We start from the raw sequence: 25,971 nt of genomic DNA, 5'->3' as shown, positions 1-25,971 counted from the left end.
TCACTGTGTTTGGTTTTTTGGGTTTTTTTTTGATGTGTTGGGGTTGTTTGGTTTGTTTTTTTTTTTCTTTTTCTGCCCATGAGGAAGGAAGAATTTTCTGAAGGTTTCAGGAAGATCTCTGAGAAACAACTGCTGTGCTTCACGATCAGGTAGTTTGGACACATGGGAATTATATATTGTAATAAACATGTTCTGGCTACCTAGATACACTGTCGTTTGCAGTTTTAATGGCTAAAGACAGGAGCAACTACAAGGCTCACAAAGTACATGATGGCATATTTTCAAGCATATGGTGTCCTTTCTGGATGTTTCTCTTGAGTTCTGCTGCAAAGAGGATTAAAGGAGAAGAAAACATATTTCCTTGGCTAAAATTCTGCTCACTTTTAAGGGAAAAAGTCTATATCCTTTTTCTACTGACAGAGTATTGTAGCTGTATAGTCAGAAACTTGTACCAAACATTGTTTCTGTTGCAAAGGGTTATGAATAGTAGATCATAAGTTGATAACAGTTGATACCAAACACCTGAAACACAATATTATTGGCAGCTCTGAATAGCAAGTGTTACAAAACTGGAGAAGTTTTGAAGGAAGCTGATATTCAGACACGTTCTTTCAGAACTTCATAGTGGGGGAGAAATACAGAAAGTGGACTCAGAAGAATCAGGGAAGTAATCAGGAATAAGGCCTCACTGGAATAAAATATTGTCCAAGAAAGAAGCACAGATGATGTCACAGCACGCTTTAACCCTCTCTCTGTAGCTCCTGCTGTCACTTTGCACCCCACTGCTGGGGTTTTAGCTGCTCAGGTCCAGCTTTGATACATCCTAGTTGTGTAACTTTGACTCAGACTGCTGACACAGAGCTCTGAGACCTCTGTACGAAGATAATAAAAGTAAAAATAACAGAGACCGGTAGGATTGCTGATCTGCAATTGCTAAGAGATCAAGGATTCAAGAAAGAATACATCAACATAAAAAGAAATACCAAGAGGGTAGTTGGAGGCTGGTCTAGTCAGGGACAGTCAGGAACTGCTAGGTTGGAGTTGACCATCAGGGCTGTCCACACTGACAAAGGAAGAGGAAAGCAATAGCTCTGCATTCCTAATGATGGATTTTTGGAGTTGTGGCCACCGATCTTCCCTCCTCACCAGCATCTGCCTGGTCAGTGAAGCCTCTCCAGGGGCTGTACTGGAGTGTGGGCACACCAGTGCCTAACCTCATAGTTCACGACTTATGAGCAGCCTTTTATGTGAATTAGCCAATAAATAATTGCTTTCTACTTATAAGTTAACCATATTCTGTTTGCGGAGTCTTTTTGTAACAGGCTAGTTATACCGAAACAAACTATATTTTGTAGAAGTTAAGAGGTACTTTTATTATTATGCTGGGATGCCAGTGTACCTACTTAAGAAAGGAGCAGCATAATGGGAAGGGAGTTTGATCTTGGAAGAAGCGATTTATATTTGTACAATTAAAAAAAACTGAACGGAAAAGGAAAAAAAAAGAAGAAAAAAGAGGAAAGCAAAAAGAAAAGAAGAAATTTCATCTAGCAGGAGGTACAGTGAGTTTTCCTGGGATGGATGAAGAATCCTTTTCTACAGCCATACATCTAGAAGAGCTCTGATGCTCAGAGCTATCTGACATTAAATCATGTCAAGCAGAAGCAAAAGCCAATTGAGAAAAAAAATCATTTATGTTTTTAATTAGGTTGTCTTGAATGCTCATCTGTATTCTGAAAGCAAAGGTCTTATTTCAGTAAAAATCATGGGCAGCTCCTGTAGCAAGGAAACTGGCTGTACTCTAACTGAATTGGGCCCTAAATTTGTTGCTTGGCAAGAGCAGGGAAATGTTTTGCTCTGGTGTCTGACTCCATTGGCAGTGGTGCTTGTTAATCACACAACCCATTACAATGCACTGTACAAGGAGGAATCTCAAAAACATCTTATTGCTGAGCTAAAGGCTATAAAGTGCAGTCTTTTTTACTAACCAGATTTGTGCTCTGTTGTGTTTAGCGGTAGTTGCGCCAGTCCATGATTACTCACAAATGGTGACTAGAGACTGTAGCTGAGAACTCTCACTGTGAGTGCAAGAAGGGGAGGACCTCAGAGCTCGTGTTTTGAAGCAATATTTAGGCTAGCTTAACACTGAGCAATCAAATGAGGAGAGTAGCATAGAAAACTAAAGCTAAAAATGTTTAATTATTATACCCTGATCACCCTACTCTCTTCCAAGTTGGCAAGTAGGAACTGGAACTTGCCAAACATGTTCTATTTTTAAAATCTTTTATCCGTTGGCAAAACTGCATATTGCATGAGACCTCGTACATTTTTGTTACAATTTTGTAGCTAGCACAGTTTTTTCCAGCCTGCACATACCTCTATATTCACGCACACACACTTAGAGAATGCATGGGGCAACTCTAACTTTGGGTTTGGTGAGGGTCTGTCCCCCACTGAATTTTGTAAGTCTAAGTAAAATACTCCCTGAGTCTTCTCCGTCACTCAGCGCAGCAGCGGCAATGCTAGCACCAAGCCCAGCGCTGCAGCCCACTGGGGGAAGTGTTCTGTACCCATGCAGTAACCCTATGAGAAAAGGAATCCCTCCCACATCAGCACCTTCCACCTCTCCAGCTAAAACGATCAGGAACCACCCACATCTACAGTGTTTGTGTAAGTATGTTGGATGCTCTTCTAAACACTTCTCTAGGAACTTGTTTAATGTGTAACAGAGCATGTGAATATCAGTAATTTTGAAATACTGACAATATCAAGTAAGTGGACAAGTAGCTTAGTCTCATTAAACCTCAAAATCTAGTAATGGAATCAGAGCACTGCCTAACTCCTTTTCATCTGAGAGGTGGGTGTCACTGCAGCTGTGTACACTTTTCATTTACGCTGCCTGTTTACTGTGATCCTTCCTGGCACACAAATAAACCAACCAGCAAATAATGCTAATTTTTTTGTGTGTATTAGCATTCTAGTGAGTGTGACTGTTTTAAATGTGGGTTTTAGTAAGCAATGTCTGACAGTATCTGATGGCTAGAAGCTCAATGGCGGGTAATCTTCACCTAGTTCAATTACTTTCAGCTGCTTTCACATTTTTATATTCAATGGGAAATAATCAGGAACAGTAGCTGCTTTTCCAGGAATAAAATATTTGAAACCCTTCTTCGTGGTGGCACTATTTGTTGTGATCCAACCTGGACAGTCCAGGGGTTTCCAGGGCAAGACCCAGGGTCTCTCCATCAAATATATGGGTACAGTGGTCACTGGCCTAAATGAAGGCAAAATGATGCCAAGCCATTGATCTAAAAAGGGATTCATTTGTACAGTCAATCTTAGGAATAAGATAGGCATTGGCTTGCTAAATCTGTGGTTAGATTTAGACACACACAGACAAAGAAAATGCTTCCCCAAAAGAACAAAGACACACACACACACATCTCACAATTATAATGAAAGACTTATATAAGCTAAGTGTCTCAAGCTAGAAAATGTAATTTTATAATAGATACTTTAATACCAAGACTTTTGGATTAGAAAAGTCTGCTGTTGTAGTGGACAAATCACTGACACTGTCAAAAGACTAGAGCTACCTTCTGGATGCTGTTGCTGCTGTGACATTTCTGAAACATATCTGAGATTGCATAGTGCTCAGTCTCTTATCACACATTAAAAAAAAAAAGAGGAACTGAAAATCAAGAGAAAGCATTATTTTGATTCTAGGCAATTCATTCTTCATTATACTGAAGTCAACTGATAACCTTAGATACAGACAGAAAATTAAAATTTTTACAGCTCTGGCATGTTTTGCCATTTCCCACTGACGCAGTGTATGAGGTTGTGGCCTTAGCTCTCTGTCCTAAGCATGCAGTATATTTGTTTCTCACTGCTGCAGTTCATAACCTGATATACAAACTCAAATGATCGCTAAATGCAATTATCATCCTGGTCTGAGAACTGCAATGCCACATAATAGACATATTGCCTATTCTGTGTCCCTGCAGTAGGGCAATGAAATCAGTTGAGTATTGTAACCTCATAGTAAATCACAGCATAAATATAAAGGTAACAGGTCGAACCCTTTACAGACATCTCACTTAAGGGAAAACTACAAGCAAAAAACCCCACATCATACCAAAGCAATAAAGCAGCACACATATTTTTTTCTGATCTAAGGATCACACAAATTAACTTCATATTGTAGAAGAAAAAAGCAGATTGTGAGAAATGACAGATTATGTTTAGAATGCTGTTGAGAAAGGTCACTCCCCAGTTCAGATAATTCAAATCTGTAAGTCATACAGTTTTCAGATGCATCTTGATAACTCCTTAAATAAGGTGTTTAGATTTGGTGAATAACTTGGTAAATTCACAGGGACTTGGCTCGCTCTTTTCAAAAGACAATAATTTGGAAGTTTTGAGTTGCAGTTGCGGGAATCCTATAAGTTCTTAAGAGTCTGTGCCCACAGGTCTTCGTTCTACCCACACCTCAACTTACAATCTACCTGCAGCAGCACCCTTTTCAGGTATAATATCAGTAAAGTTAAGATGGACTTCTTGTCTTCTTCTCAGGGTTTTATGCAATAACATTTTATTCATTAAAGCCAAAAGGAATAAAGAAATGACTTTATGAAAGATAGATGCCAGAAGACAGACATGGGAAGCTTAGAAAGGTGATGAAGACTTAATAAGAATAAAACCTCTATCCTCTATTTAATTATAGTTATTGTCTCTTTTAAAATAACTTCAGCTGAGCAAGAGGGTGAAACTACATTATTCACCCTTCTGTTTTAGAGGGATCCGTTGTGCTGGTTATTAATTATGGTTAGCATAATAAATATGCCTGGAAGAAGCACCTCAAATAAATGATCAGACACATAGAAAAAAAAAAATAAACCTGTTTAAATGTCAAGAAATCGCACATTTAATTAGTGAGCTTATTATTTCTCACAAGGAATATTATCAGATGACAGCATTCATATTTTAATTAGGAGAGAATACCTTTGCACTCTTCCTTAGGCAGAGTAGGAAATCTGTCATGCAAGCTGATTTTCTTTGTGAACTGTTCTGCTCTGATTGTAGGCCCAGACTCTGCAATGCAAAACTGCACTGAAATCAATAGCATAGAAACCTGAATAACTTGGAGAACCTTGGACTCTTTTTTTTGACTGGAAAATGCATAGAAAACTATCAAAGGGTGTCTTAGTTGAGAAGAACTTTACTGATGATTTAGCAGAGCCACAGTTTTGCCCATAAACCTAACATGACTTCAGGTCTGTACAGTTTCCATACCCCTTTGATCTATTTTTATCATTTCAGCTATCAGGCCATTCCCAATCAGAAGTCTAATTTATGACTATTTATGGTCATTTTTCCTTATGGTTTTAGTTGTCTTTGACCTTAGCAGAATGAAATGGCTGCATTCTTCACGCACCTCTACAGCGACATCTACTCACTCTTTTTCTTTAATCTCTCTGGCTGGTGTTCTCAGCTCACTTCTGAGCTGCCATTCTGTGTTCTATTTAGGCAGCTAACAAAAATTGTGGTCATCCATTTCTTGTGGCACTCTTTGACAAGTTTCACTTTAAGGACTTTGACTTCGCTTTGGCTTTTCAACAGGAAACTGGATGTTGCGCTCTGTCTTTAATATATCAGGTAGTCTTTATACCAGTGTTCATAAACTGTTGTGTTCATTAATCAAGATTTCTTGTTTAAAATATTTCAAAAAAAAAAAAGCCCTCCACATTATCCTGATGACAGGGGCTATAGTATCTTAGCAACAACTGCCTTTTATGACGAGTTGTATTTCAAAGGGCTAATGTCCAGAATACTTCAAATAGACTTAATTCTCCATGCAGTTTCTCTAATTTCATGATTTCTTTTCTTATGCAAAATTGTCCTTGATAAGGCTATTGTACCAAATAAAATGTCATATGATCCAGGTTTTTTTAGTTTGTGGTTTGTTTTTTTTTAAAGTCTGCATTTTTATACTAATGTAATAGCAAGTAAAAATGAAAGATTGTCTCTTAGAGAATTCCCCATAGGAAATTGTTTATAGGGAGTTCTTTAAACTGATGAAGAGTTTTCTACAGAAATTATTTTCACAGGGTATGTATTCTCTCTTTTTTTTTTTCATAAAAGACATTGATTTTCTTTTTGAAAAATCTGAAAAACTTTTGGTGCTTCTCAAGGAGAGTGGAGTGCCTCCTCTGTAAACACTCCCTGTGTTCCAAGGACTTTCCATTCTGACTGGGGCACACCTTACAACAGGGTATGGAATGGACAAAAGTCTGAGTGCCTAGTTCTTGAGTTTGGACACCGTTCCACCACCCATGGCAGACTGGCACCCAACTGGGAGATGACTGAATCAATAATCAGATCTAAGTCTCCTCTGACAAGCTAAGGAGACAGCCCGGGCAGCAGGGTGAAGGAATGGTGCTATCAATAAGGAAACAGTGAAGAGGAATAGATAGGTGGAAAGCAACCAGGAAAAACAATCTGTTCTTAATTCTTTTTCCGTATGGAAAACATTAATAAAAAATATTAATGCTTTATTAATATCCTTATTGTAATTGTAGATTCTTTGTATCATGAATTCTCTTCTTATTCTGTAAAATCCTGTGGAAAAAATTCACCTCTATTAAGATATTAAATAACTTCTGTTATGGTTATCATGAGACAGAACTTTAAATTTTAGTTAGTTGCTCAGTCCAGTTTAGTTTCACAGAATCACAGAAAACTTATCAAAATAGATTTTAAGCCTGATTTGAAAGTTTCACAGATATGGACATCTTAGCAATCCTACAATTATGTTTTTGCCATTTTTATCTGTATTTTTGTTAGGTCTCTTCTGTAAGAAAATAAACTGGGTTGGATTTTTGTGCATGTATATTTGCCTATGTACTTATCAGCACTTGTTGCTCCTGTAATGGTCATTTTGCCAGCATTAGGTAGAATTTGGGTTTTTACCTCTTTTTATTTACCTGTGACATACTTCTTAGCAAACTTGTATAGATAACTTCGGAAAAAAGGAATGAGAGAAACTGAGTGCATTTATCACTGGGGAGGTAGGAAGGCAGAAACCTGGTGATGCCCCAATGACTCCCTACTGCAGATCACAGAAATACAGCTTTCTAACAAAGTAAAAGGCATAAATGAAGGGAAGGCTAGTGCATTAGAATCTTTTAAATACTTTATATACCTTAATTCATTTTCACACTCTTTATATGGTTTCTAACATTTTCATCAGATTTTGCCCTCCTTTGATCATTAGACTATGATGTTCCTCAGAGAGATCATAATATTATAGCATTCTCTATGCTGTGGAGGGTATGCTGGGAAAATGAAGAAGGGAGCTACTGGGGGATGTTAAGGAACAGTTCAAAGCCTCATAGTTTTTATGGTCAAAAGAGACTAATGTGATCGTTTACTCTGACCTCTCCCATAAAACAGCCCTGGAAGTTTTAAGCCTTTTTTTCATGTGACTGAGAGCTCTATGAGAGGACACACAAGTACCAGACATCTGCTGCAACTAACCATGAGTCAAAAGAATTGCATATATCCTAGTGAGATTTTGTGAGAAGATTCTCAGAAGACTGAGAATCAGCAGTTGTGGCTGTACTGTGGAAAATGCACTATTTGTGTTCCAACTACTTCCATTTCCTTCAAACTTTATTCCCTGGATTTCATAGGTTTATGTTTTGACATTCTCTACACCCTGGAAAGAAAATACCAGACAACCTGTACACACATATGTATTTCTTCTTCAGTGAACTATAATAGAAGTTTAGATTTGTCTGTCTTATTCACAACATTTAAATTTTGTTTCTGGCAGGGTGTAGTAGTGTTTTTAAGAAAAAAGAATAAAACAACCCTAAACAAAACCACAGCTTCTGTTTTAAACTGTATTAAGAATGAAGGTGAGAGTCTAAAGAGAAATCATGAATCTTGCAAAGGATCTGTGAATATCTTTCCATAGTGCTTAAGGGATAACGGTTCTGGTTTCTAACACTAGTGCGTATCTCACAGTCCTTCATACAAAGACCTTACATGTTGAGCTTACACACATAATGAATAATCAGTGGCAAGGTTAAATTATGCACCATTCAATGCAAGCTCTCCAGGTTCCCTTCGGTGGAATTTCGCTGTAGTTGGCAGCATCAGTGAAACAGAGAAGGCATCTGCTGGCATACATGATTGCAACACCTGCTTTCTCGGGATTTTTCCCTAAATGCATCAATGGCCATACTATTTATCCGAGAGGCAGAAAGATAACAATGCTCTACTCTCATGGCTCTGAGGCCAATGAAAATGTAACAGGTTTTTCCTGCCAAATCAAAGTTAATCCCAGGTCGAGTACAAAAAAAAAGAGTTTTTTTTTCTTCTTCAGTTCTAATGATGAAGAATAGCAAAGCTTTGCAGGTATTGAAAGATAGTTTAGCTGTGAATTTTTTTTTTTAAATTGAGAGTTTAAAAATCACAGTTTCCTGAATACAGGAACCATGCTCACCTCCATGTTTTCTGTGATAACAGTACTCTTGGAATTAAGAAAGAACAATATGCTCCTGAGGTCATGAATGATAAGAGAAAAATGCCTGGAAACAAAGAAGTAAAACTGCTGTGGATGTATAAAATATATACTTCTACTTTATGGTAAAAATAAGCAAAGAACAAAGTAGTTAACTTTTACATGAAATCCTTAGTGAAAAGGACGTTAAAGAAAATATTGTCTTTGCCTAAATGTATCTTTTGTTTTGCAGATGGTTGCCTTCCTATTCCCTGCCTTTCAGCCATGTAGGAACAGAGTAAATGAGAAAGTAAATGAATAGCAATAGAATGAAAAGAAAAAAAATCGCCATAAAGCATCACTCTAGTTCACATAATGTGTTGTTTTTACAGTCAGCAGAATCTTAAGCAAGTAACACATTTAATTTGTTATTATGCCAGCAGTTGTTACGAGAAATTAAAAACTGTACAGGACTGAACCGCTCATGATCTGATTTGAAAAACACCAAAAAAGGTGTGATTTGATTACTTCTCTACTGCATTTTGGAGCAGCTTCCTGATGTAGCTGGTGTGAAATCTAGATGTTTCTAGGAGTAAGATATTGTAGAAAATAAAACACTGCTAACTCAGACATCCAGAATGTGAAGCAGGCATTTTGTGTTATAGCTGCTCAGCAAGCAAGCAAACAAACAAAAGACAGAAAAACCCCATGAAGTCTGAGAGAATCTTGTTCAAACAGTTCCTAGGCTTCAACTCATCAGAAAAAGGGTCAGACTGTATGAGTTTCACTGTCTATTTAGGCATGCCAATAAACTTGGATCTTGCTAAAGTCCTTCAAAATATTCTTATTCTGATGAGCTTAACCCTAAAGACTCTTTGCTTAAGCATCAGTAATGACTAGGAAAAGTAAAGCCTGCTATAGTAAAGATAAGGTTGGAATACAATGAGCATAAGCTCCCAATGTGTAGGAAGAAAACAAATGCCTTTCAAATAATAACTGTCTGAATGTTCATGCTGCCCCATTGTTACAACTGACAGAAGTATGGAATGCTTCTCCACACAGCACACAATGGAAGTGTTAAAAATGATTTTTTTGTGGTGGACGGATAGCCCTCAAAAGCTAAGCTATATCTTTGGCAGATTGTTTTTCTTCAAAAAATTGAACATACTGTTGCTTTCGTGCTTAAGGGAGCATGTATTTCACAAGAGGACTCTACTGGCCACCACTTTCATGTAACATTAATGTTCTGCAAAATTAGCATATTAGGATATAAATCTAGTACAGAGCTAATAAACAGTAACGTGGTAAACGTTTTGTACGCACACAGAAGGAACAAAGTTACACATAAAGAAGAAAATAAATCTAATGTATTTTCAAATTCAATCAGGTCAATAGTCTCACTGTGTTTCAGTTTGGGTGTATCAAAATGAAGGAGTGAGTTTAGTGGCTAGAATACAGAACTGAGAATCAATATTCCTAGTTTTTATTCTCTGTCACTTACTTGTCGTGTGACTTCGGGCAAATAATTTGAGAGCTTTGCACCTAAGGTTGTTCGTCTTTTGAATGAGATATTTGTATGATTTATGAGGATGTTATAAGGCTCAACTCACAGAATATTTGCAAATGCACAGACTAAGAGGTGCTAGAAATGTTAGATGTAATGGCAGTAATGCATTGCCATGGCCAGCTGTAAACATTTCTTTATCTTAATGATGGGGCCAAATTCTGATTGTCAAGTATGTTTTTACGCTTGCAAATGTGGAAAACAATGTCACAGGCTTTTCCCAGTGTGAAAGAAGCTTCCTATGTTGTAGTATAAAGCAGAAATTCTTTGTAATCTCAGGTGCCCCGTAGGACTGCTCATGATATCTTTTTCCTGTACTGTTTTCAGGAGAAGTCCTGCAACAGGAAACAAGCCAGGAGAAGTATCAAGGAACTGAAAAGAAAGAAAAAATTAAACTCCCAAATTGATGTGCAAGTCATTATAGCAACAATCCTACTTTATATATCAAAAAGAAGAAAACGGGTTCCCTAATTGGGGTGATTTATGATGAAGCTATGATTTGAGTAAATGAAAGGAATAGCCTCAATGGTAGAAGATGCATTATTTTGCTAAGTGGCGGCAGTGGCCCCATTAAGAGCAACCTCACTTTTTTTTGATTGATAGGTTAAGGATACACTGTCTGGAGAAGCTCAGGTGACTGGATAATGGTGTGCTTGATGGGAAGATACAGATTTGGTATGTCCTACTAAAAGCATCTTTATAAACAAAAGTGTTATCCCTTGTTAGGACCTGGCAAGGTAGTTTGGAAGGTAGAGTATGTGCTGCTTACCACATGACAAATATACAGTGAATTAGGGTTTTTCTATGCAAAATAATCTCCAAAGAGTTATTTGAAAAGCCACAAAGTATTCTAGCTGCTGGCATAGTCCATGTTCGTAGTGCCTATCCGTGAGGTAGGAGACAGTAGCCTTATCTGAGTAAGTAAAATGAGTGAGGATGGAATTATCACCAAATCATAAAATGGTTGGGGTAGGAAGGGACTTCTGGAGGTTGTCTGGTCCAACTTCCCAGATCAAGCAAGACCACCTAGAGCTAATATCCTGTGGGACAATTCCAAATAGATCTTTGAAGAGGCCAGTGTCTGCTCTCCTGATGTCCAGGGTTGTGAGCTTGCTTTTCACCCTTCTCTCTGCCCTGAGCATCCTGAACTCCACAATCTCATGGCCACTGCAGCCGAGATTGTCTTCAATCTTCACATCCTCAACCCGCCCCTCCTTGTGGGTGAGTATGAGGTCCAGCAGAATGGCTGTCCTCATTAGCTCCTCTGTCACTTGAAGGAGGAAGTTACCATTGATGCACTCTAGGAACCTCCTGGACTGGTTATGTCCAGCTGTGTTGCCCCTCCAGCAAATACCAAGGTAGTAAGTCCTCCTTGAGGACCAGGGCCTGCCCTTCCTCCAACAAGATCATAACCTTGCAATTGCATGCAGATCTTTGATTCACCACGTTCATTCTCTATAACTGTGTGCATTGGTGTACAAACACTTCAGAGTGGCACACCAACATGTTAAATTCCTGCAGAGGGAACTACTAATAGTAGTCAGAAGGCTAGACAAACTTGGGCAGCCATTCCACGACATCCTGCATCCTGGAACCTGAAAGGCAGCAAAAGCCCCTCTAGATGAACGATTGAACTGACAGATGTGTGCCTCTGTCTCTGGCAGCAGGGAGTCACCCAATACGATAACTCACTCTTTCTTCCTGGTGCTCTTGCATGGTTTAGAGTTAGGTCAACTAGGTTCTTTGCTTGTAGGCACCTCTGGCTTCTTTTCAGCTTTCAGCAGTGTGAACCTGATTTGCATTTGTAATCCCTTAGGTGGGCTGGAACGTTCCTGTTGACAGCAGAAGCCACTAGCTTCCATCCTTCATTTTGTCTAGAAGCTGTGTTTACCATGATGGTGGGGGTTCTTCGAGTTGTTGAGAATCAGAGAAGATCTCTTCTTTCTTCCTTCCACCTTCTCTGATGATGACACATGCCATAGGAATTTCTGTAAAGGAGATGTACGAATAGAGCACCCAATTAATCCTGTTGTCATATCTTTCTGTTCTTTGTGAATTTCCAAAGCAAAAAGAGATAACAAAATTACAAGTGGGAAGAAAGGTATAGTTTCAAAGCTGCTTAAGCCCTTTAAATATTAGTTGCAGGACCCCACAAAGTAGCTTACAGGTATAACTACATTAACATTAAATAGTTTCATGGCAGAAATCATAAGCTATATAAAAATTTTATCCACCAAAAGCAGATGAATAAGTGCTCTTTTAAAGAAAGTCCTCATTGATTATGCCAATATGTTAAAAGTTAGTAGATTTTTTTTCTTGTTTTAATTGGAAGGAAAATCTTGCTAATTTTCAAATATAAGAATGCTTATCACTTGAGAGATTACTTATTTTTAGAAGCATTGATGTACTCTACTTAAATAAGTCACATTTCTCTAGGAATATCTTTAACAGATCTCTCATTAAAGCTGCCTTATTTCTTCTTCTTAGAATTCACTTACATAGATGGATAATTGTGCTGTCAGTAGTAGCAAAGGGCAACAGGATGCTGGTAAGTTTATTGGTTACTGGAGATGTGAACAGTTGATTAATTAACCATGTTGGTGAACATTTGAAATATTCTTTTTCTTTAGCTGACTGCGACTAAAATTCCTTCCACACCATGTAATCTTTTACAAAATTGTATTTAAAGCCTTGAAACTTGCTTTAAGCTTGAAGGTAAAAGACCTGCCAAAGCTTTGACTATCTGAATGCCACAAGTTATAGCATTTATTGCTCCCTTTATTTGGCCACTTTTGTCTCCCTTACTATAGCATAAAGTGACAGAAATGAGGCAGCGTAGGCTGACTTTACAAATTCTCCTGAAGATCCTAAAAGCAGTCAGCATCAGAGTCAGAGTTCTGTTGCAGAAGGACCATTACAGAACACAGTGGAGATCCTATACATACTGTAGAAATTGATTTCAAAGTGTACTTATGGAACCTTGGTTTTGAGACAGGTGATCTTTCAAGATTTTAGGCAACCAAATTGTAAAGTAATGTTAGTAATGTAGCTTTAGAGAAAGGGTGGAAAATAAGCATAATACTGAAATACTGAATAAGGTACATTTGGTTTCTCTGCATAGAAAAAAGACCTTAAAACAGAGAAGACAGCATCCCAGGTGGAAGAACATTTTGAACTGTGGAGAAAATGATATTAAAAAACTATTTCAATAGAAATATTTATAAAAGCTGTGTAAAAGGAGTAAAAAATGGACAATGGATATTCTGATACAACTGACGCAAAATGAAGCCTACACATTGCACAATCTAAAGAAAAATGAATATAATCTGAAGATGCATGTGTTAGAAGTTGAAGGGCTAGCACAGGCACAATGAGGACCTAGTCTTCTGGTTTGGTAAGAACTTACTTTTACACATGTAACTTTTACTTTAGAATACATATGCCCTTATGCCTCAGCTTGTTCTTGCCTCTGGTTTGGGGTTCAATGTGCTACTGCATATTCAAAATATTGTTGATCAATAGCAATTTTAAGGTAAAATTAAAAAGTATGTCGTGAAATGCTTTTCATGCAAGTCATAGCTATAATAATCCTATAAGTGTTGAAAAATCTTTATGGCTAATGCCTTTTGTATTAAATTAGTTGAAAAATCTTTCTGCAAAGTGAAGATCTTTGAAAATGTCTTCAAAGTTCTAGTGTTGCTGATAGGAAAACCTGTAGGACAAGGGATTACTTGCCATCAATGATCTATAATCATTGTACTAACATATCCCTAAATGTCAGATAAAATGTTTTCATAAATAATACGTACAACTACTTATTTGCCTTAGATATCGCCTTTTAAAATACTGGTAGCTATTCATTACTTAGTGAAGAAAGTCATATCTCTCAGATTGAGTGTTTGAAGCTGGCAGGCAGGGTTTTTCATTGGTTTCAGTTAAATATGAAGTATAGTCACGATATGCGTTTGTATGCATGTTTTTCCTTAGTTTTGGTCTGTAATTTTTAAGATTACCTATGTAAGAAGTATTTTTTTCATTATCACTCATTACATTATATTATTTTGTTGCTTTAAGGACAATAATAGAACATCACATAGTAATTTTGCCATGCTCAAATCCTTCCTATATTCATGCAGATATATGATCTCTTTAAAAAAATATTACTTCCTAGTCATAGAAGTAAAGCAATCTCTTTACAAAGGTTAGACCCTCCTTCAAATGTGAAACTTACCTAATAATAAACCTCACTACTTCACTGACCTTTTGAAAGACACGATGATAAATTATTTTTAAATGTTTAAATAAACAAAAGCTATCATTAGATGTAAAATGTAGACTTTTAAGTCAGGTGTTCAGCTTAGCCAAATAAGTGGCTCTACCTCTTTCATAAAATGAGATTTTTTTTTCCTTTGTTTTCTTGCAAATGCATTTAAAATCTCAAAACTTCTTTTGTCCCTACATTGTACAATGAAATACAATGGAGGCCAATATATGTGACTTACAGTTGGCACCGATTAAGATCAAGAACATGGTTAGCTGTCTCAGTTGCTAAGCAGCAGCTTGTTAAGTCATGGAAATACAAGTGCATTTGATCATATGATCATATCCATAATATTTACCAAAAATATGCAGCAGAAATTCTACAATGAGTAGATAAAACCTTAACTGAATAAACACTACATTTGTAGGGTTATTTAACACTTTAGAAATCACTGTTGAATAATTAATAACAGATTTTTTTAAATACATTTTGTTCTTCTGGCATATGGTGAATTCATATAACATTGTTTATTACAACTTCATCATCACATAGAAGTGTTTGAATTTTGCTTAATAAAACAGAACTGCTTCATCACCACTTTAATCTTGCTACAGATAAATGTCCTTTCATTAAAAGTCAGTGTGATCAAATCTACTTAAGTCTGTTTCTCTGATTCTCCCGTTTTTTGTGTGAAAGTTGTTGACGTGGGTGGCTAACAGTGAATAGTGGTCATAGTACACATTTTAATCATGTTTGCCATTCAGAGTGAAATTTCTCTCATTACAGTGTCAGTGAAGATCCTCAGGGGAGCTTACATAAATTTGCCCCCTGTGTAACCCAGGGGTGTCATAGCATAAATAAACAGCCCACTGCTCGCAGAGTGCACTTTTGTTAAGGGAAGAACAAGAACTACTGAGCTTTTCAATGAAGAATATTTCCTGGGAACAGTTCTTATATCTAAAGTTGTCACTAATGGTCACCTGCAAAAGGATGAAATTCCTGAAATATTTCCTAGCACTATTGTTGTCCTAGTTAAAGGGGACAGGACAAAGGAATTCAAAGCAAATTACCAATAACCATATGGAGCATTTTCTGCATTTCAGAAATCACTTGGAAACAAAGTGTACCTTAGCACCAACTGTTCCAGATGATTAAGTTGGGTATAACTTACATCAATAGATACAAAGCTATTGAAGAATGGCAGGTGTAGTGTGTATAGATTAAATGACAGCATTCTTCTAGGTTCAAACTTTATAAAAATAATTTTTGTATCGGAAATGTACTTTTGAATTGATCTCTGTATATCCCCCTTCGCAGGTGTGTTCTATTTAGGTGGCACATGCCATGCGCCCCATTTTGACAAAGGTAGATGGATGTATCTACAATGACAATTACATTTACCAGGGAGCAAACTGACGCACTGAACACTTGTCTGTCTGTACTGCTTAATTGTCAGCTTGCTTCCCAGCTGTCATCCAGATCACTACAATTAGATTTCTGCCAGACAAGGGCTAGTCGTGTTTCTCCATTTCCACTTTAAAAAAAAACCAAAACAAAACAGATCCAAAGCCAAAAACCAAATAAACAAAAAAAAACCCCAAACCCAAACCAAAAAACCCCAAACCCAAACAAAAAAGCTAGGGCAGAAGAGTCTACATTAGTTTGTGCTGTTCCTTCCCTCCGAAGTGCTGCTATACTACTCTTATAACACATGCTGAAGCACCCAGCATGTGCATTATTTTGTGCTACAAAAGCACAGCTCTGATGGCCTGCGACACGCTTTTCATGTTGCTTCAAGCACTTTGGACAGAAAGCATAGGAAAAAAATACACTTCAGGGGGCACCAGAAGGCACCAGAGGAGAGCCAATTGCCACGGGCTGTAGCCCAGGTTGCTGTAGAGCATGTCTAATAGTAAACAGTGTGGGTGGGAGCCAGGCTAAGCCATTTGGCCTATGGGCCGGGAATTGGTCCTTGACGACATGTGTTCAGCAGTGTGGAAATTACTGTGACAGCTGTATGAAACCATCTATTTCATTTTTCTGTACAACTTCTTAGAGCAGGGTCATGGCATAAGTCAGCAAAAGAGACAATGCAGATTAATTGTTATTTTTTTCTTCAGAAATTGTCTTGTCTTTTTCTGGGAAATTTAATAAAGAAGGTTTATTTTTCTCTTTCAGGAAACAGCACGTTTCTTCTCAATTTCTTCCTTCCTTTCAGAAGGTTTTGCCCTCACTCATTGACACCTGAACCTATAAGAGTAAATCCATCACTGATACATTCTGAAACTGTTTATTTATTTCTCCTGTTCTCACTCTCTGTAGAACTCCAGTCAAAGCCCTTGATAGTTAAATCAAAAGTACTGGCTTTTCTTCAACCTCATACTACCTGCTTAAGATCGTATTGTGAGTTAACTCTGGTACAATACGCAGTCTCTTGCTCACTCCTCCACAGCAGAACAGGGAAGAGAATTGCAAGGGTAGAAGTGAGAGAACTTGTGGATCAAGATAAGGACAGTTTAATAGGGAAAGAAAAATCTGTGTGTTTAAGCAAAGCAACATAAGAAATGCATGTCCTACTTCCCATCAGCAGGCGGGTGTTTAGTGATTTTTCAGGAAACCAGGGTTTCATCACACATAACAGTTACCTGGGAAGACACATGCCATAACTCTCAATGTCTCCTTTCCTCTCTTTTCCCCTCTCCTTTTATTGCTAAACAGGATGTCGTATGGTATGGGCAATGCCTGTGGTCACTTGGGGTCAGCTGTCCCAGTTGTTTCCCCTCCCAACTTCTTGTGCGCTCCCAGCCTGCTGGCAGCGTGGGAAGTGGAAAAGGCCTTGACACTGCTCAGCAACAGACAAAATATCAGTGTGTTATCTACTGTTTTGGTCACGAATCCAAAACATAGCACTCTGCAAGTTGCTATGGAGAAAATTATCTCAATCCCAGCCTAAACTAGTACAGATCACTTTTTAATTTTTATTTAGAGTTACATCTCCTACTTTTTGTATACAATTTTGGTCCTAAAACCCACATGTGCACAAACTCAAGATAATTCTTATAGCTATAGAAAGACAGCACATTGGATGGGTTAAAGGTGGGCAGTTAAGGCATTTTATTAGACAATATATAGAGAGTTACTGGAGTAGCATTATAGAAACAACAATTCAGTTAGAACACATAAAAAATGAAGCATTTTTCTGTAGAATTTAGATAAATACTATGTGTTGCTGAGGTTATCTGTATGAAAACGTGTTTGAACACTACGAATTAAATGAAAATATGCTGCAAGAGAGACAGCAGAAGTAAACAAAATAAGAGAGAGAGAAGCTGTGCTAAAGCATACCCAAAGCCTTTTGAGGAAAAAAAAAGTGGAATCACTAATCAAGGAAAATATCCCAGCATGGTCCCAGTTGGTCTGGTTAGATATAACCAAAAAACTAACCAAAATCTGAAGTCAAAGAGAATATTATAACCTTGATGATGCATGCCTGAAAGAAAAAAGTTAAAATAGATTTCATCAGGGTGAGGCTGAGGCACACACTATATAAGAAAAATAACAATATGAAAACTGAGAGCAGGAAGTAAAAATTCTCCCAGTATGGTGCAGGGGTTAATGTGACCGTAGAGAACCTATGTTTTCCAGATTTTGACTGGCTCTTGAGCTTTTATGAAAGGTCTGTTCAGCTGCTAACACTCTTTTGCATCCATTCTGGTCCTAAGGGAGACTACAAGATCAAACTTATTCTGAAAAGATAAGATGTAAGACTATAGGGAAAGAACCACACAGAGTTCGTAAATTCAGATTGAACTGCAATTCAAGTTTTATATTAGCTGATGGCCCAAGCTGACAAATCGTCATCTGAGATGCTTCAATGAGAATGAGCAAAATAGTAGAGGAAGCATTCAGGTGTATAAACACTGACTGTATCCTGCTTGACCCCTAGCTGCCATCCCAGGAGAGCAAAGGTCTGCCTGCAGATCTTCTCTTGCACCTTCTAGTCCCCTGAGGAACTACACACCTGAATGTCTCAGACGCCTAAGTGCCTCCTAAGTGTGTGTTGCTAGGTATTTCAACAGCTGAATCTCTGCCCAGAAGACATAATTTAGAAAGCGAGACTGTCTTGCCAGTAAAACAAGCAGTTTAAAGTGACTTTTCTACCTGTGACTTAAGGATCTGATGTTTCATTAAATCTCATATTTTTTTAAAAAATAGTGATCACCAGGTGATCTATATCCCTATAAATTGAGACTCCATCCCTTACGTATAGAAGATTTAATTTGTTTGAAATATTTTTTGATATTATATTTTCTGTTGCCATCAACCAACTAAGGTTGCACTGACTTCAATGAATTATTCAACATACGTATATAGAACAATGTTTATTTGTTGATCATTCTTACTCTAAATAGTATCTCAGGATTTTGGAGCCTAGAAGACTGATTCAGTTCCAGGAACTCAAGTTTTTTGTGCCATTGAACACAATCTAGAATATTTTACTTAACTTTTAGTTGCAAATGGTAGCATGCATTTTGTCTTATCTAGTTCTAGATTAATATTTTTAATACCTTCGCTTATAATTTCTTGCTGGTTACTAGCTCTGAGGTGCTGGGAGGAGATAGACAAGAAATTTCCCACTTTTAGTACAGCCAAAGGAAAACAAATATATTTCATTTCCACACTAATTTGAAAGAAACTGCCCAATTATATTCTTAAAAGAACCAAAAAATACTGATGCATTTCTTACTACTTCTTTCCTTTTCCATTCTTTTTCCTCCTCCCTCTTTTTATCATTTTTTTTGCACTGTTGTGTACTTCTTGGGGTGTGTGCATGCATAAGAAATATAAGTTCTAATTGACCTTTGGAAATCTGCGCACAGAGGGAGCCTGTGGTCATATAGTTTTGCTCTACAATATTGCCACACAGATTGCAAGGTCTTCATAATGTAACCCAAACCAAATGCACAATATCCTTGAAACACTGTGAGAAGATTTCCGAAGCATCAACATAGTGCAAGCTCTATGCAAGTTGTGTAATTCCATTATATTTACAAATATATACTCTCACATTCACTCACTTCCAAAATTGTCTTCCGAGTACAACTAATCAGGGTGACCAAAAGAGACTGGGAGGCAGTGTGGTAGTGTTATCACATTATGATAGTGACTCTTCTTTCACAGTAGAATTTGCAGGAAACACCTCAAAGAAATGCTTATTCACTTGTCTTTCCCCTGGTGTTCCACTGTAGATAGAGTTCTTTTGCCTGATTTTATGTAACAAGTGATTACGTTTATTTCAGAAGCAAAATCATAGGATCACAGAAACACAAAATCATAGGATCACACAATCATAGAATGGTTTGGATTGGAAGGGAGCTTAAAGATCATCTAGTTCAAACAACTCTGCCATGTGCCGGGACACTTTCTACTACATCAGGTTGCTGCAAGGCTCATCCCACCTAGCCTTGACTACTTCCAGGAATGAGATATCCATGACATCTCTGGACAACCTGTTCCAGTGCCTTGCCACCCTCACAGTAAAAAATTTCTTCCTAAAATCTAATCTACACCTACCCTCTTTCAGCTTAACACTGTCACCCCTCATCCTATCACTGGACTCCCTGAGAAAGAGTCTGTCTCCAGCTTTCCTGTAGGCCGCCTTTAAGCTTTGATGGCAAAGTAAACATAGAATAAATATTGCATATATCATGTTTCAATGACTGGCTTATATTTTACTTGTCTAGAAAGTTTGGTCAGTTTTATTGTTAAAAAGTGTTCAAAAATACAGTTAATAGTAAGTTTTCATAACAACGTTATGGTGTTTAATTTCTAAATTACCAATCGTGTTTCCTCATCTAAACCTGACAGCTGGCAGGTAATCCCAGTGAAAGTTGTTATTTGTAAGCCAGCTAGTTGTAAATTTTTCAAGCAATATTTTAAAGAAAGAAAATAAAGCATTTTTTTTCACTAAAAATTGAACTGCAGAATGATCCCAAATGTAAATTGCTCTCAAGAATTAAATTAGCAATTCACAAAAACAAAGAAACATTATTTCTGACCTCATTACAATAAAAAAGCTATCTAATTCTTCTACAAGTCTGTGTGCCAGAATCAAATTTGTCTGTCTTTATTCTTCTGAGATAAAAAGGTTTAATATTTTAGTAAACAGCTCATAAATGATATAAAACAGAGACTCTGCAAAGAATTTTACAATACCCTCTGTTGATCTGTCTCTCATGCCTTCTGTCTCAGGATAAATTATATACAGTCCTTGCCATAATGTTTTCATTCTTCAGCAAATGATATATAAATGCATTTTGCTCTACCAAGTTTGTAAAATATTGGTGGGAAATATATGACCCCTTTAGAACAATATTACTCTATGTGCTTTTATTTTTTTTCAAACCATAGTTAGTATTAAATAATGTCTTAGGTCAGAAGTAAGAGATTGTCTGATCATAGAAATTGTCCACAGCCTGTTTTTGTGTTCACATGAGGTAAACAATTAATAGACATCTGCCTCAGAGGTATCCCTTGGAAAGCATAATTTCTCAGAATACAACAGCATTCTTTTGCAATATTCTTTAATATAGTATTTCATATTCATTTAAATAGAGGCATTACAAATGAACTAAAGATATTCACATATTTACCCGAATGGGTATGTGAACAGCAGCACTGAAAACAATGAAAAGTTTGGGCGATATAGATGTCTACAACAGTCACATTGTTTCTGTTTGAAGCTGAGTTCTATTCTAGTTTTTGTATGTTTGTTCTGTCATTATTTCTATTTATATTATGGTAAAATTTGTGCTCTCCAATTAAGCTTTAAGTTAGGCACTCCCTGAATGAAGTTTATTTCTGGTAAAATGATATTTACAATACAACATAAAAATACAGCAGCAGTGATAACATTAACACAGAATGGGGATCACAGGCAAGGAATTGCATATTATTGTTTTTCTTGCTAATAATATCTAAGACATAACGATGTACTTTCAAGGAAATTAGTAACTTGGGAAAATGCTGGGAAACAGCATTATGGATATATAGTGGCACGTCCTGGTAATTTACAGCTATCTTTCACAAACATCTGTCTGTTAAGGTCAGTTTTCAATACATCTTCAAACATGCATCTGGAATACTGGAATGCTCCTTATGTCTGATTAAGCACTGAGAAAGAACAAACCAGATGATCAGCAAAAATACTGGTCATTATTTTAGATAATTGTTTGAAAGAAACAAATGAAAAGAAGAGCTTTGTTGGACATATTTTCGAGCACTTATGATGAAATTATAAAATTGACTGGATATTAGCAGCATATCTAATTCTTCTGTTAATAGACAAGCAAGAAAATCACAGGAGTGGTTTTGTGCTGTATTCAGTCCTGATGAGACTGATTTTGGAGTATTGCATGTATTCCTAATATGCATTTTTGTTGCTTTCCTGATACAAAGCTAATTGCAATGATCAGTATCTTCATAAGGATAAAAATAGGTGTGAGTGCAAAAGGACTGATTAATTTTTTGGAGAAAGACATAAAGCACCCTAAGAATAGGAAGCTCACTAAAACAAAATAAAAACATTAAAAATAATTTTAAACACAGACTGAACATATGGAGAATTTGTCAAAGCGGTGAATTCTCTTGTGTCAAAATGGAGTTTTCAAAGAGATATTTTTTAACTCTTTATTAAGATTTGCAATAGGTAAAGCAGTTAGATGCAGGTAGGCAGTAACCATATGAAATTTAATAGCCTATATTATATATGAGCTAAAATCCCATGTGATATTAAATGCAATTAAACCATGAGAAGCAGTGCTGTGGTCACAATAACTTATCTACCTACAGTAAAATACCTTGAAGAAATTTTTAAGTTGAGCATATCAGTACTGTTGAGTCAATAGTGGGATTCCTGCTAAATACATCCTTAAAAGCACTGACACTCAAATAAATGAATAAATATAAAGGATTTGAAATTATATTGAATATTATGGAGAAAATACTCAAATAATAAACTATTTTTCTTTTACTAAGTAATAGATTAGCAATTGAATAAGGAGAGTATGATCATTTATGCATCTATAACAAGGTTTATTTTAATTTCAGGTTTTAAAATATTTTTTTCTGAATTAATTGATTTCCAGATTAACTTGTCATGTGTATTTCTGTTCAGACACAAAGGCTCAGAGTGCAATCCAAAACCCATTGAAGGCTATTAGAATCCTTATGTTAGAACAACATGCGCCATATCAAACATAGAAATTAAATAAAATGACAAATAATAGGGTAGGAGAAAGCAGTAGAGGAGAAAATTCAGAATAAATATACAATGGATTTGGGCTGCAGTACAATTACTATGTGTGTGAAGGTTTTAATATTACACCAAAAGGCTGTTTGTGAAAGACCTATTATGAATATGACATAAAAGTATAACTTTAAAAATATATGCATATGAAATTATTAATAAAGTTGCATAACCTTTTATAAAGAAAATACATATGTGACATGGTATTACAGCTGTCAGACAGGTATCCAAACATAAAAGTCCAGTAATTTTGTAATGCATCAGAAATAATTATTAAATTAGCCATGAAATAAAACCCCAAACTTACCGATTGAATAGTATTTGATCAATGCAAATATTTAAATTTAAGTGCCAGATGTGTCAAAATTAACAGCAATTGCATGAATATTGACAAACATTCCTTCTTTCCATTAGAGAAAACAGGATACCTAATATACAGGATAGGATTTGTTAAATAACAAATGTAGACCTGTCAGTATCCCATTGCAAGTATAAGGGATATTTTTACTATAATACCTTCAACTTAATTTGAATGAAAACTCTCCCATTTTTCCTCCTTACCTCTCCCTTTTCTTGGAGTGACTAAGATATAAAGTAGAAAATAGCTGTGTAAACAGGTTCTGTTCATTTCCTACTTGAAGAGACAGATGTTGTCTTCTCAGAGGGTTTTTTTTTTTTCCGCCTTCATATTATTCCTTAAAACAAGCAGAAGGAAAAGCAGGACAGTCTTTTGTAAAATGATTATGCCAAATTTAATAGGTTCTAGGGTTCTAGGACACTTTGATGGAAATTTCCATGATTGGACTGAATGGATGGATGAGAGCAGAAAGCCAAAAATCCACTGTATAATTCTCTTGAAGACTACTGGCTTTCAGCACCTTAGTTCTGCTGCTCTTTCTGCTTCTTGTAATTAAGAAGAGAACTATCAGCCCCAGAAACACTCACCTACCCACTGTTCTCTGCAGCACCCCATGCAGCACCTTGGTTCACTGTGGGAACTAAAGATGTCCAATACAGAACAACGAAACCACCTTTCTCCAGCCTGTCCCAGCGAGGATGGAGGACATGGTTGGCTCAAGTTATAGGAAACTAAGAACATAAGAAAAACGTAACAGGAAAAAATATCCCTGTAGAAGAGTGTCTTCTACAGTGGAGTATCCTTGGACTATGCTTTTTCCTCTGTTATTGTTGCAGTTAGAAGCCTGTGTCATTTCAAGTAATAAGCACGCAAACAAATGCGCATATGTACATATCTGTGCATGAGTGTGATGTTTGCGATTCCAGACCTACATTGGATGCTAGAAATACAGTCAAAATTTGGTAAGAAAATCATGGAAAGATAATATGCATAGAGAAACACCAGGCGAAAAGTAGAGTAAACATGTTTACATTATAACGAACAAAATTCAAAGTGCTGACACAATTATAAAAATCCCAAATGTCCAACTAGTGAAATCCAGAAGTGATAGAAATTTGTCTAATTCATCCAGAGTCAGTAGCATCATTCTCAACTATATATTCCTTTATACATTCGAGTGCTATTTGAGTGTTGCGCAGTTATAACTTATTCTGCTAGCTGATGTTGAGTATTAAAACTGGCACTGGTTCAACCATCACAGTTCATTAAATTACTTAGGAGATGTGGACTGCAGGAGGACAGCCCATGTGGTAAAATGAAATGTTCTATTTATCAAATTGTACCCTGCTGTGCTATTCATTTGGTAATAAAAACTTGATTTTCTCCACTTGTGTCCTCTCTCATTAATGAGATAAAAAGCATAGTCAGTTTATTGGCTTGCATAAATACCTGAACAATCAATCAAAGGCTTTACATAGGTAAAGATCCTGTGGAACAAAGAAGTGTTCGTTTTTTGAGAACTAAATATGTTTCTTTTTATAGTTTTCTGGGATTTGTGCCCTAATCAGTCTTCACATATACTAAAGTGACAAAAATCCATTATCTGACAAAGTAATTCTAATGATATAAAGACAAGTGTATCTGTTGTACAACCTTGATATGTTTGTTTTGTCTCTTTTCACATGACATTTGCCTTGGTGAAAGCAGTGATAAATACCTTGTGTTCATTTTGGGCAAGCGATAGCCTTGAGAAAGGTAATTACTGTTTGGGCCACAGGTCCTGATCATGAGGCAATATATATGCTATTCCAGTTCAGACTAGAGTCTCTGAGAAACTGTACGTTTTACTCATGCAATAACACATGGAACACAATTCGTCCTAGAAATTTCCTGTCTGGACAAGACACTGCCTGATTGGACAAAACAGCTAAAAGCAGAACCAGTTCTGTCCATTCCATAATCACAGTTATGAGAGTGGCTGAGTTAAGGGGAGTGAGTGTGTAATAGACTGCAAGTGTTTTTTGTTTGCTTACTTAGCATGAAGTGAACTAGGATGTTTAATGATAAGACCTCGATAAATACGAATAGCTTAAGAATCTTAGGAGACAGTTCTGTGTTCTGTTCAAAGTTTTATTGCGATATGTCTCTGGAATGTAGCCCTGCAGACGAGTAATGGTGTGTTGCCATTGCTAGTCACGTGTATATTGCGTTTGCATGGCAAAGTTTTGGTAGTGAGGGGGCTACAGAAGTGGCTTCTGTGAGAAGATACTAGAAGCTTCTGCCGTGATTGATACAGCCAGTGCTAGCCGGCTCCAAGAAGGACCCACTCCTATCAAAGACCAAGCCCGTCAGTGTTGATAGTAGCACCTCTATGATAACATATTTAAGAAGGGGAAAAGGTTGCAGTGCAACAGCAACTGCAGATGGAAAGAGAACTGGGAATACATGAAAGAAACAACTATGCAAACATCGAGGTCAGTGAAGAAAGAGGTGTTCAAGGCACCAGAGAAGAGATTCCCCTGCAGCCTGTGGTGAAGACCATGGTGAGGCAGGCTGTACCCCTGCAGCTCATGGAAGTTAACGGTGGAGCAGATACCCACCTGCAGTTCATGGAGGACCCCACACTGGAGCAAATGGATACTTGAAGGAGGCTCTGGCCCTACGAAGAGCCCACACAGGAGCAGGCTTCTGTCTGGACCTGTGGAAAGATAAGCCCACACTGAAGCCAAGAGTCCTGGCAGGGCTTGTAACTCTGTGAGGGACCCATGCTATTCCTGAAGGACCGTATCCCATGGAAAGGATCCATTCTGGAGCAGTTCATGAAGAACAGCAGTCTGTGGGAAGGATTCATGTTGGAAAAGTTAGCGGAGGACTCTCTCCTGTGGGACATGTGATGTCATTTAGGCACGCATGTGCCGTCAGGGGCATTCCTGTACAAATCCCTCTGCACTGGGCCAGTCAGACACAGACAGTC

At 37.1% G+C, this 25,971-nt stretch overlaps 1 long non-coding RNA gene across 1 annotated transcript in view; it reads left to right on the top strand.

Moving 5' to 3' along the window:
• The window catches only part of LOC128851637 (uncharacterized), an 89,477-nt gene extending 65,138 nt beyond the window's left edge, over nt 1-24,339 (top strand). The window contains exon 3 of the long non-coding RNA XR_008448999.1: nt 23,605-24,339. This is a non-coding gene — a long non-coding RNA (uncharacterized LOC128851637). The remainder of the gene's footprint in view (nt 1-23,604) is intronic.
• Nucleotides 24,340-25,971: the final 1,632 nt, after the last annotated feature.

This window comes from Cuculus canorus, chromosome 3 (assembly GCF_017976375.1).
Source record: "Cuculus canorus isolate bCucCan1 chromosome 3, bCucCan1.pri, whole genome shotgun sequence".
Classification (NCBI taxonomy): Eukaryota; Metazoa; Chordata; class Aves; order Cuculiformes; family Cuculidae; genus Cuculus; species Cuculus canorus.
The sequence above is the reverse complement of the archived record's forward strand: the minus strand, read 5'-3'. Positions and strand labels throughout refer to the sequence as shown.